The sequence below is a fragment of the Hyla sarda genome, chromosome 3, assembly GCF_029499605.1.
Source record: "Hyla sarda isolate aHylSar1 chromosome 3, aHylSar1.hap1, whole genome shotgun sequence".
Classification (NCBI taxonomy): domain Eukaryota; kingdom Metazoa; phylum Chordata; class Amphibia; order Anura; family Hylidae; genus Hyla; species Hyla sarda.
In genome coordinates, this window is record NC_079191.1 from 113,124,859 (window position 1) to 113,136,909 (window position 12,051).

Sequence of the window (12,051 nt, forward strand, 5' to 3'; positions counted from 1 at the left end):
ATGTAATGACTAAAACAAAAATGAGTTGTATGCTCTACAATGAACAGCAAAAAAAAAAAAAAAAAAAGCAGAAATGAAAACAATGCAAAACAAAAATAAAGACTTAAATAGGCTTTGACCTTAAAGGCTTAAACTTCCCATCTGACTGGGTCCTAAATTCAGCACCGCATTGTTTACTATTGGCTTGCAGACAGGAATTTCTAAACATTGTATTTGCCAATAATGGTGTTATTTATCGGTTGCTGTCTTTCAACCATTCTCCAATGTGGAAAAATATATGGTAATGTCTTCCTAGCTGACATTTATTGATCTTGTATTGTTTTACATTCTGTGGCACGGGTTATGTGCTTGTTCTGTTCAGAAATAAATTACAGTTTGGGATCTTCCTTTAGTAATTGAGTTTGCTGAAGAATCAGGCTTAGTAGGACATGGTATACACACTCCAGGAATACTATCGGCGGCCTCTGACAGAACATGATTGCTATTTTATGCTTGCTGTAGATTTACCTGTGAGTCCTGTCATTTGGGATGAGAATGGATATTTCACAAGAAATACATATTCAAACTTATTTAAATAGTATCTTATTTCAATTTTATTATTATTATTTATTATTATTTTATTAATTTAGATTTTTATTTTTTCTTATTTAATGGTCTTGTTTGTTTTATTCAAACCATTGTGAAATACCCTTCTAAGAGCTTTTGAATAAATAAATTGGGATCCTTCATTTATCCTGGGGACACTGATCTATTGAACAGGAGAGAGACTACAAGGTACCTCCTTGATTTTGAAAGACCCAACGCATGTAAGGCGTAATTTATCCTGTGAGTGTGCTGAGGGGGAATATATAGTTGGCTGCTTGTAAGTTTGTGGTGCTTGTAAAAGCACAAGGATGTGTCCTGTCTTACCTAACACGTGCTGTTGTGACGTGTGAGTGCCAAACTGCATGTGTTAAACGAGACAGGACACATCCTTGTGCTTTTATATTGGACCTGAGGAAGGCTTACGTGAATGCAGAAATGCGTTGTCCATTCTTCTTTAATAAATCGAGTCTAGTGCATCTGTGATGGCTTATTCTTCTTGATAATTCTACAGCGGCACTCAACAAGACCTCTGTTTTGTTCCTCATCCTGTATTGAATTTGTGGATATAAAGGTTGATGGTTACCACATGCCAAGTGGCACTAAAACCAGTACCGTATTTTTCGCTCCATAAGACGCACCTAGGTTTTAGAGGAGGAAAACAAGAAAAAAACAGCAGCTCCCCCCCCCCCTTTGTAGACAGTGCCCCCTTGTAAACAGCAGGCCCCCCTTGTAGACAGTTCCCCTTGTAAACAGCAGCCCCCCCACTTATAAACAGTGCCCCCTTGTAAACAGCAGCCCCCCACTTATAGATAGTGCCCCCTTATAAACAGCAGCCCCCCCTTGTAGAAAGTGCCCCCTTGTAAACAGCAGGCCCCCCCTTGTAGACAGTGCCCCCACTTGAAGACAGTGCCTCCCTTGTAGACAGTGCCCCCACTTGTAGACAGTGCCCACACTTGTAGACAGTGCCCCCACGGTAGTTGCTCACCTGCGGTTGCCGCTCCGCTGCCCTGTTCTGCCATCCGCATCCCCATTCTGTCATCCACACATAGCGTCCTATGGAGGAGCATGTGACATACACGTCACTCCTCCTTCCTCTGTAGCGTTACTCTGCGCGCAGGGGAGGTGGTGGAGTGACGTGTGTGTCACATGTTCCTCCATAGAACACCATGATATGGATGGCAGAACGGGGATGCTGACGGCAGAACAGGGATGCGAACGGCAGAACGGGGATGCGAACAGCAGAACGGGGCACTGCAGCAGGTATTGGCCTTGGTATCGGGACATTAAACTAGTCCCCGATACCATGCAAATGCCGGGTATCGGCACACACATTCGCTCCATAAGACGCACAGACATTTCCTTCCCACTTTTGGGGGAGAAAAAGTGCGTCTTATTGAGCGAAAAATACAGTATGTGTTAGAACTGTCTATAATACAAAATACCAGTTACAGGACATCCCTTTAGATTCATTGCTACTTCTTAGATAGCATTACCAACACTTAAATTCAGATTGACTAAACAGAATAAGTGTCTCTATTTGAAATGTAAGACTTGTCAGTGTAAAAAAAGCAGGGATACCTACCTTTCTTACTGGAGTCCCTGTTCCTGTTTTAATCTTTTTTGGCTGTAGAATCCAAATCAAACCTGATGGCCAAAATATTTCAGGATTCGCTCATCTCTAGTCACAACTACTCCTATGCACTGCCAACTTACAGCGCTTGACTTGTCAGCTTAGTCTTTGAGACCTCGTTCACATAGCTGCATTCCTGAGGAGAATCTGGCAAAAAAAACTTCACTCAGAAATTCCATTGCAGCAGAGTCCTATAGTTTCCAATGACATTCTGCTGCACCGTGTATAGGGCGTAATTTCTGAGGAGAAACATAGCCTGATCCTTCACAGCTCTAACCAGGCCAACAATTTGAGGTAAACCTGATAGGATGGGGTCTCTGATGACAACATGGATGACCCACACTGTAAGCTCTCCGCAGGCCAACATCCCTCTCACCACATTGCTATCTTTGGTATCTCCCAGAAGTAAACCAGGCCTTTTTCGTGTCTCATGACAACCAATTACAGGCTTATACACAGATACAACATACAAGTAAACCAAGCACTATACATTTTCATCAAGAAAACATCCAGGGAGAGATTTAGCAAAACCTGAACAGAGAAAAAGTGGCTGAGTGGCCCATAGTAACCAATCAGATCGCTTCTTTCATTTTTGAGAAGGCCTCTAAGAAATGAAAGAAGCAATCTGAAGCAACTAAGCCCCCCCCCCCCCCCCCCTTGTCTTATAGTTCCTCCTTACCAGTGTTATTCTGGCATTATTTTTTAAATAGAAATCGGTAATTCATGTAGTGCAACATAACCCCCATACTATGGGTTGTCTCTCCGAAAAACAAAGTGTCCATTTAGAGAAATATACAGTCTCTTTTACCTGCAGGGAGAAGAGAAAGGGAAGAGTAATGTTTACCTCTTGTTTCATGCTGCGGGCCCATACTGTTGTTTTTGATTGATGACACAGTCATTACTATAGTTCATTGTTTGAACAATTGATTTGTATTTAAAGTCAAGTGTGAAGGTCGAGGAAAAACCTACACGTCCTCATGAGAACGGTTCATTTATTTCATAAGTACCATTTTGATGCAGAACAGAGACATTTCTGTGTGAGAACATTTTCAACCATGTGAGTTACGGAAATGTACTGAATTATTTTATGTTCACAGTAACTCCATTGCTTGTGAATTTGTTCACAAAGAAACCATGTAAGGCAATTGTGTAAAATGATTGCATTGAATCATAGTGTATTATCTCTTTTTTTTTTTTTTTTACTAACTGTTGTATCATTTTATTGAAAGATTCCTCTAAGAACCCATTCATTGAAAATGTTGAAATGAATTGAGTTTACATTAACCCTGCTGTGAACTAGTAAATCTGCATCTAACTCCCTAGTTCCTCTCTATAGAGTAGATTTCTTCATGCCCCAATAAAACCATACCATTGGGTGCTGTTGCATCAGTTAAGCGCACCCAAAGTGCTGATCGGGGAAGGTTGGAGGCATACATGAATGATCATATGTGCTACTTTCCTTCCTGCCGTTGAGCCCTGAATAACAAGAATCTGAGAAAATCATTACAGAGAATCTATCCCCAGGACTGACCCAATTTTAACTAGGACATCCCTGGTAAAATTACATTATTATGGCTCTATTGTAAATAGGTCTGCCAGGTGAACAGTTTATTTTAATTTTCGGTAGTTTTTTTATTTTTTTATTTATTCAGAATCCCTTACATTATCATTAGAAAATGTTTTTCTTCAGAGTTTGTCATATCTATCTAGAAGTGAAAATAACCTGCAGTTGTCATGCATGACCATATCTAGTGGCGGCAAACAGGCTATATTGCAGACCAGTAAAAAAAATATATTTTATAGAATATATATTTTATAGAAAATAGTTTTATTGTAGAGAGGAGTGTACACAGGTATCATGCAGTTTTATGGTATGTGCCCATTGAGTAATTTCCGGCAGAATTCATGCTTTATTTGATGCAAAAATTCTAATTCCAGACTCTGCTGAAAGAATGGACATGTTCATTATTTCATCAGAATCCACTCGGACATGCATTGCAATGTAGACCGCACATGCCCAAGCAGTCTTAGCGCCGGCTAAGTTGGCACCTGCCGCACATGGAATGTCCACCTGGAACTTTTTCTGGGCAGATATTCTGCGGTGTGATTGGGCCCTTAGTGTATGTTCCCATGCTACAGATCTGCTGTGGATTTTTTAATACAATGATTTGTTTTGGCACAGAAACAGGGCCCATTTTCTGCAACTGATCCGCAGCAAATGTGCAGTCTAGCAACATATCTGATGCATGTAAATAAAGCTCTACTCATCTTCAGTTTTCTGAGTTTTCTGTGGCAACCGTTGCATCCAGCGCAAAAATATACACACCTTTTTACTGCAAATTAGTGAGAATGGCAGCAGTGTTGTTCTATGTGAAGAGTCAGTGTAGGCGTGGTAAGTGGAGCTTGTGAATCGCTAGGTTAGTATTTCACAACCAAGGTGCATTCAGCTTTCACTGCAGATGGTGAATAGCTGAGCGCAGTATGACGTGTTGGACATAAGGGTGGACATAAGGGTGTGTTCACACGCTAGTATCTAGCAGCGAGTTTCCCGCTGTGGGAAACCCGCTGCGAGTTACACTACCATTGATACTATTGTGGACTGTCTGTGGACCCATTCAAATGAATGGTAGTGTAACTTGCAGCAGGTTTCCCGCAGCGTGAAACCCGCCGCTAGTAATAGTGTGTGAACGCACCCTTAAAGCTAGAAGGAGACCAGGGTCACAGGATGGGAGAGGGGTTCGAGTGGCACTGGGCAAGGGGGAGAAGGTAAGTCAAGGTTAATTGTTTTTATAATAGGCAAAATAAAAGTTTTTGCTGGAGTCACCCTTTATGTGCACTAGACCTGTATGATATTTCTTACTGCTGTTTGGATGCTTTGTGGCTCTTCTTATCTAGCTGCATTATAGATAATTATTAGGGCACTGTATGCTCATATTATTTTTCTGCTGTTTTCTATGTCATGGCATAGAAGGAACAGTGCCCAGGTCTCTTAGCAGTCCAGCTCACTAGCTACAAAGGCTTAGGGATCACTGCCAGCGACGCTTCTGCAGAGGAAAGTTGACTGGGAGAAGATGGAGGACAAGGGTCCAAGCTAAATTAAAACCCTGACTCTGTTAAGAGATATTTGGCAACCAATACATATCATTTGTAATTTCCCTCTTAGTAGATGAAGGAGATCATTTGGTTTTCGCACTCATAGTCCTTAGTTAGTAGATAAGCGCTGTCAGTATTTGCAGCAAGCTTTATAGAGAAATCTCATGTGCAGTGAAGCATGGGTGCAGCAGATGGATTTTCCAAGTCAGCAGGCTAAATGTACCCGCTGTGCAGTTTACATCGAAAATATCTTACTTTACAGCACAGAACACTTATTATATGGACCTTGTCCCTTAATGATTTAGAGTCAGTGTTTAACCTAACAGAGCAGTACAGAGACACAGGACATCTCTTTATCACAGGATGGATAGGACATTCAATGCTAATTCTATCTCCAACTAGAAATGCCATGTCATAAAAATGCAAGGAGTCTGCGGATGGTGAAATAAAAGACTGTTGTGACTCCTTTAATCTTTATCTTCTGCTGCTTTTTGTGTATAGGTTCAATGGTTGATAATGTATGTCTTATCGGTGTATTCCTGTGCTGTAGTGACCTTTACTTCATACAAAGGTATGTGCATTTGGCCTTTATCGTTGCACACGAGTCTCTACTTTTCTATATTAAGTAGCAATAGGCACTCTTTGTTTTGATGTTAGGTCCCTCAGTAAGGCACCATATTCTTTGTAAAGCAATGCTTCTAGGAATATTACTTCCATAATACAGCATACCATGGAACATGCTGTGATGTAGTGTTAAAGGGGTACTCCGGTGAAAACCTTTCTTTCTTTTAAATCAACTGGTGCCAGAAAGTTAAACATATTTGTAAATTACTTCTATTAAAAAATCTTAATCCTTCCAGTACTTATTAGCTGCTGAATGTTACAGAGTAAATTCCTTTCTTTTTTGAACACTGATGACATCACGAGCACAGTGCTCTCTGCTGACATATCTGTCCATTTTAGCAACCGTGTATAGCAGATGTATGCTAAGGGCAGCATGGTGGCTCAGTGGTTAGCACTGCTGCCTTGCAGTGCAGGGCCTTCGGTTCAAACCCCACTAAGGACAACAATAAATAAAGACTTACTATTATAATAATGTCAGCAGAGAACACTGTGCTCATGATGTCATCAGAGAGCATTCCACAAAGAAAATAATTTCCTCTGTAGTATTCTTAGTATTTTTTAATAGAAGTAATTTACAAATCTGTTTAACTTTCCGGAGCCAGTTGATTTAAAAGAAAATAGGTTTTCACCGGAGTACCCCTTTAAGTGCAGCCCTGAATTGACTCACTCCATCTGTCCCTTCCTTTTTGGACGCTTACATCCTTAAACAACCTTCACAGTCCCTATGCTACTAAGCTGCAGGGTGTAGCTATGTCAAAGTAAAAAACAAACACAGTATGGAAGTAATCAGAGTCAAACAAGCCAAATCAGTAATGGAGACAGTGTTTCAGTTAGAAAAAGTAAGCTGTAGGGGAGTCAGAGAACATATGTAGAAACAAAGGATATAGCAATACCAGAACAGAGACAAGGAAGAATCCTTTATCTCAAAGAAGTGTCTGAAAGCAGAGTGCAGATGAAATAGACAGCTCAGGAGGGTGATGTCACGAAGGCCGGGCACAATTGGCTAGTTGTCCACTATTCCTGATTGGCACAGGAGTCGTCGTGGCAACAGCAGAACAAGTTACCAAACGTATTAGAAGGATAGATTATTCTGCATATGCTGCCTGGGAGACCTATAGACTTCAGATTTTTTACTACTTTTACTACTTTTGACATGAATATTTAAAGTTTATTAAATTAGTCTTATAGGAAACTGAACTTATAGGGCAGTGGTCTTCGAGTTGTGGACTTCTAGATGTTTCAAAACTGCTAGCGCACAAATATCACAGACCCTACAAAGTCACTTCCAAAATCCCATCACTGTTCACATAAAAGCCTCTACTGACTGAACAGAAATTAAAAAGTCTCTAAAATGTCTCTATCCACTAAAAAGTCACAAAAAATAAAGTGTGTATGTGTGTGTGTGGGGGGGTGGGGGGAGTCTTTCTTCACTAAAAAGTAAAAAAAATAAATTGCAAAAAAAAAAACACGCAAGCAGAAACCATCTTTGAAAACTATGACCCACCAGTTCAACAGAAAAGTCTACAAATACCAATAGACCTTCAAACAACAAAAACGTGGTGTAAAAAAGGGTTTAGCCGCACCAATATTAATAAATCTCCCCCAGTGCATTTCTCATATAGAGATACCATAGGCAAATATCCTTCTCAATGAGCCTCAGGTACTTCCTACAGAAATTGATTCACTTGTCAGATATAAGTGACCCCCATTCTCGGCCATGAAATATTGGCTTCTCCTTGACTGAAGAATCAACAGTCAGCTCTCATTGTTGTATGCAGAAGAAGGGCAGGGGGCATTGAAGTCATAGGGTCGGGATAAATAATTTTAGCATAAGTCAATTTCTGTGGAGTTTAGTCTTTCTCGATTCTTTATGGTGAGGTGTGCTCAGCCGACTGATTCTGTCATTCTTATTGTTTCCCTAGATAATCTGTCACCACATTGTCAATATCTTTTCTTTACTACATAGTGGGAATTCTCCTGGGCATTTGGCTTTATTCTGGTACTCCAGGATTTATGAGCCTATAATAAGTAAACAACTTCATCTGGATGTGTTCACAACAAATTGTATAAGGGAAAATTGCTTTGAACGGAGACCTTGAAGAAAATGCTCATTACTTTGTAGATGGTGTCATGGTCAAATGTCCATAATGGGACACATGGAGGTAGAACAACTAGGTAGGTGGGGATAATCATTATAAATGAATAGAAGACATTAACATGCATCTTTGTACTGTATATTATCCAGGCAGCTTAATTGACTACAACTCATACGTGTAATGGTAAGTTTTACTAGTTTCTTTCCAGGACCCATCTATTTACTATTATATAGGTAGGTGTTGGGGATGTTGCACATTAAGGGTATGCCATATTTTGCTGCATATGTTCTGCAGCTGATTATTCTACGCATTATTTTTAATTAGTAGGAAAATATGCAGCAGCAAATACACAGCAAAATGTGACACGTGTTACCCTGCCCAATGCTGGGAAAAAGTGTACTTTTACCTTCCATCTGGCTAGTATAGGTCAGTAAACTGCAAAAGGAAAAAATAACATGTACGGAATAACACAATATTCTGTAAAATTATTCAACATCATTGTTTTTTTTTTTTTTACTATGGACTTTATGGGACCTTAGTGTATGTCATCTATCAGTGGCATCTGCTTAAAGGGAATTTGTCAGCTCTATATTGTGCTCTGAGCTGCAGACATGAGCTGATGAAACAAATCATATCTATCCTTTACAGTAGCTGATGGATTTTGAAAAGGTATTAAATAATGTGTCTCATGTTTTTTTTTTCTTACAATCTCCAATTTTAGGCTTTGTACCATGTCTGACCCCATGTCTCCCCAAAGACAAGTCAGAACTGTTACATCACATCTTGAGCTACCTATAACGATTAGGGTCAAATTGTTTCCCTCTTTCACCTTCCCCCTTCCTTAGTCAGAATAAATAAGAGAAAAAACGAGAGAAGAGGTGGAGAAAGAAGAGGGAAAGAAAAAACTCCTTTTCTCCGTAACATTTTCCACCGTTCCTCGTCTTCCATCTCCTATCCATATTTATAATTTATTATTACTCTACTCATTATCAGAATCATGAAGTGCATATTTATGCCTCCCCTCATGACACTTTCACTGTTAACCTTAAGTGTCATGAAGGCTGAGCTGATCTGCAACATGCACACCTCCTCCCTCCCCCACCCCTCTCTGTTCTGTTTCCAGCTCTGAGCCCTGTACAACATTTATACAGGCATGAGTGGGGGAGGGAGCAGGCATGCATGCTGCTGCTCTGCAACACTTTTTTGACACTTTAGATTTGCACAAGATCTAGAGCTGACAGTTTCTCTTTAATGCAAATCTTCTGGGATTCTCTGTATGGGATATCCTCAAAATCATGTCCTGTTGAAGGTACTTAAGGACTGTTCTTGGGAAACACTGAAGCCTTTCTGAGGTGGTTCCTTTATGTCTGCCACACATGGTAAGTGCACAAGATCCTCCTTTCCCACAGCTTTCTACCAGTTACTAAGCCACCTTCATCCTGTGCTTATATAACAGTCCTATATGCAGAAGAGTTATACTGACTTCTGCTGGCCTCTGCCATTAAAGCTACTACCCTTAAAAACTGCAACAGTTTACCAGCTATTCTGACTGTGGATACTGAAGGGAGTGAGGCTTAACCTTTATATTTTTATATTTCAACTTGTGATTAAAATGTTTAAGATTTAGTAGATAAATTAATAAAACCCATCAGAAAGTATAAAACGACAAGTGCTCTATGAACGGACGGTTGTCTGGAGATTAAGTGAAATACCAGCCCGCTTGTCATTTTCCCTGTGGGGAGCCATAAGAGCTCTGAAATTACACAATCCTCCGAAGCTACTTTTTTTCCTCCCCCTATACACATATTAAGAGATGTTTCTTCTGTAAGTAGAAAATGAATTTAATAACAACACTTAGGAAGAGAATTCTTTTTAAAGGAATGATTGGAAGATGAGTGATTATGGATGATGAAGAATGCTCTAAGAATTTTTTTATGTTTATATTGTGCATCATAGACCATTATTAGAAAATAATGTAGAGGTTCCTGTGTATGTCTTGTGCTTGCCTATTTTAACAGATGTGGCAGGTATGGGATAAGATCCATTTTGGATCTGTAATGCTGCCTAAGTTTTCTATGTATCCTCAGGCTGAGGGTGTGGAGTTTGATCATTACCCCTGTTCATCTAATCAGGCTGCTAGTGTTTGAGTTTACCCAAATGAACCATTAGATGTGGGTTGAGGTCAGTTCATATAAGGTGCAGTTTTGATACATTTTATTATTAAAAGTGTATTTTTTAGAGAAATATTGCCATAAGGCAAAAGTGATCTGACCTATAATCCCAAGTGAGACTTTTTTTTTAAAGATTTGAAGTCTTTAGGCTGTGTTCCCACATTGAATTTTTACTGCATTTTTACTATGCTTGTATTTTAACTGAATTTTGGCTATTTCAGCTGCCAATTTCCAATTTTTTTTTTAAAGTTACAAGTTTTTACCATAATATGTGCAATTGCACTAAAACAACTTTTTTGCAATGATTTAGGGAAATCACAACAAAAACTGAAAAAATGCAGCAATAAAGAGGTCAAAAGGATAACCCCCGATTAAAGAGGTATTTCAACTTAAAACACTTATCCCCTAGTCACAAGATAGGAGATAAGTGCTAGTGGTTGGACCCTTGTGATATGACACATATCCCTTATCCACTATCCATATTGATACTATGAGGAGGTAGTATAGGCTTTATTTTTTGTTAAATATTTTTCACTTGTTTTTGTACATTTGACACAACTTGGCTAGTCAATAGCAACCAATAACAACTGAAAGCTGAGCTGTGATTGGTCGCTATGGGCAGATCAGACCACTTTTGTCTCAGGCAGATTGATGAACCTAGGCCAATGTGTGTGATCAAAATGCGATTGTTATTGACTTTTATGTGCAGAAAAGAAGGATGTGTTGTTTCACGCCGGCGCATTAATCTAGTTCATAGAGGAGAACAATGTATAATTAAAAGGTCAGCGCTGTCGGTGTTTGTAGGAGCATTGTGCCTCTCTTGTCTTGTAAAGTTCTCGCCCACTTCATTGCTTCTATCCACCCTCCCTTTTATGTGAAATCATTTATTGCTCATTCCATTTTACTTGTATGGGAGGATATCAGTGGACCCAATAGCTTGAATCCCTTTAACGAAAAATGAGAGTCTGGAGATATCAGTTGTGTTGGTTTGGAAAAGTAATGGGATTTTTTATAGCTCCTAAGTAATGACTGAATTAGACATGAGGGTATCTTTAAGAAAAATAACTGAATATATGTGCAGTATAGGAATAGCCAGCAAGATTCAGTTTTTAGTACTTCTATTGAGAAATATGGAGAGGGGTGGCAGCAACACACCAATATTCACAGTATATTAAGATTGCTTCAAGCTATTTTTTTATTTTTTATTTTGGAAAGACACTCTCTAATGCACATGTAATTGGGATATTTAATTAAAGCTGAATATTGGTTAATATAGAATCATTTGCATACATTTTACTATGTCAGGAGCAGGTTGCTTATACAATGGCTCATTTACCGTGGACTATGTGCATTACACTATAAAGCAGAATTTACACACAGCATTATGCTGCCTTTTTGCTGCATTCTTTCAATGCTTTTTAATTTAGCACCCCTTTTTCCTGCCAAAAATTCTGTGTACAAAGGGGGACATTTACTAAGATCGGTGTTTCAGAAATCTACATCAGCTCTGTGCTGGTGTAGATTTCCACTACAATTTACTCCTGTAGTGGAATTTATCACTATGGCTATGTTCACACAGTGGAATGTCCGCCTGGAAATTTTCTGGGCGGACATTCCCCAGATGAAGGACACCAGTAGATCATGCCTGCGCTAGGACCACTAGGAAATAAGCCGTCTAAATAGATGGCAGTGCATTTGCAAGCGGAATCCACAGAAAGAATAGACATATCCATTCTTTCTGTGGATGCCAGAATCAGGATTTGCAGGGCAGAAACATCAAAATTCCACCGTGTGCCCAACGCAGCAGAATCCCTTTAAAATCAATGGGACACTACAGCGGAATGTCCACGGA

General features: G+C 39.5%; 1 protein-coding gene and 1 long non-coding RNA gene across 3 annotated transcripts in view; one reads left to right on the forward strand and one right to left on the reverse strand.

Moving 5' to 3' along the window:
* The window catches only part of CLSTN2 (calsyntenin 2), a 1,059,217-nt gene that overhangs the window by 69,986 nt on the left and 977,180 nt on the right, over positions 1–12,051 (forward strand). The gene's annotated exons all lie outside the window — the stretch shown is intronic.
* On the reverse strand, positions 1,028–7,018 carry LOC130361639 (uncharacterized). The gene is made up of 3 exons (XR_008891093.1): positions 6,826–7,018; positions 2,168–2,362; positions 1,028–1,131 (listed from the first exon to the last, which is right to left on the reverse strand). It is a non-coding gene; the product is annotated as an uncharacterized LOC130361639 (long non-coding RNA).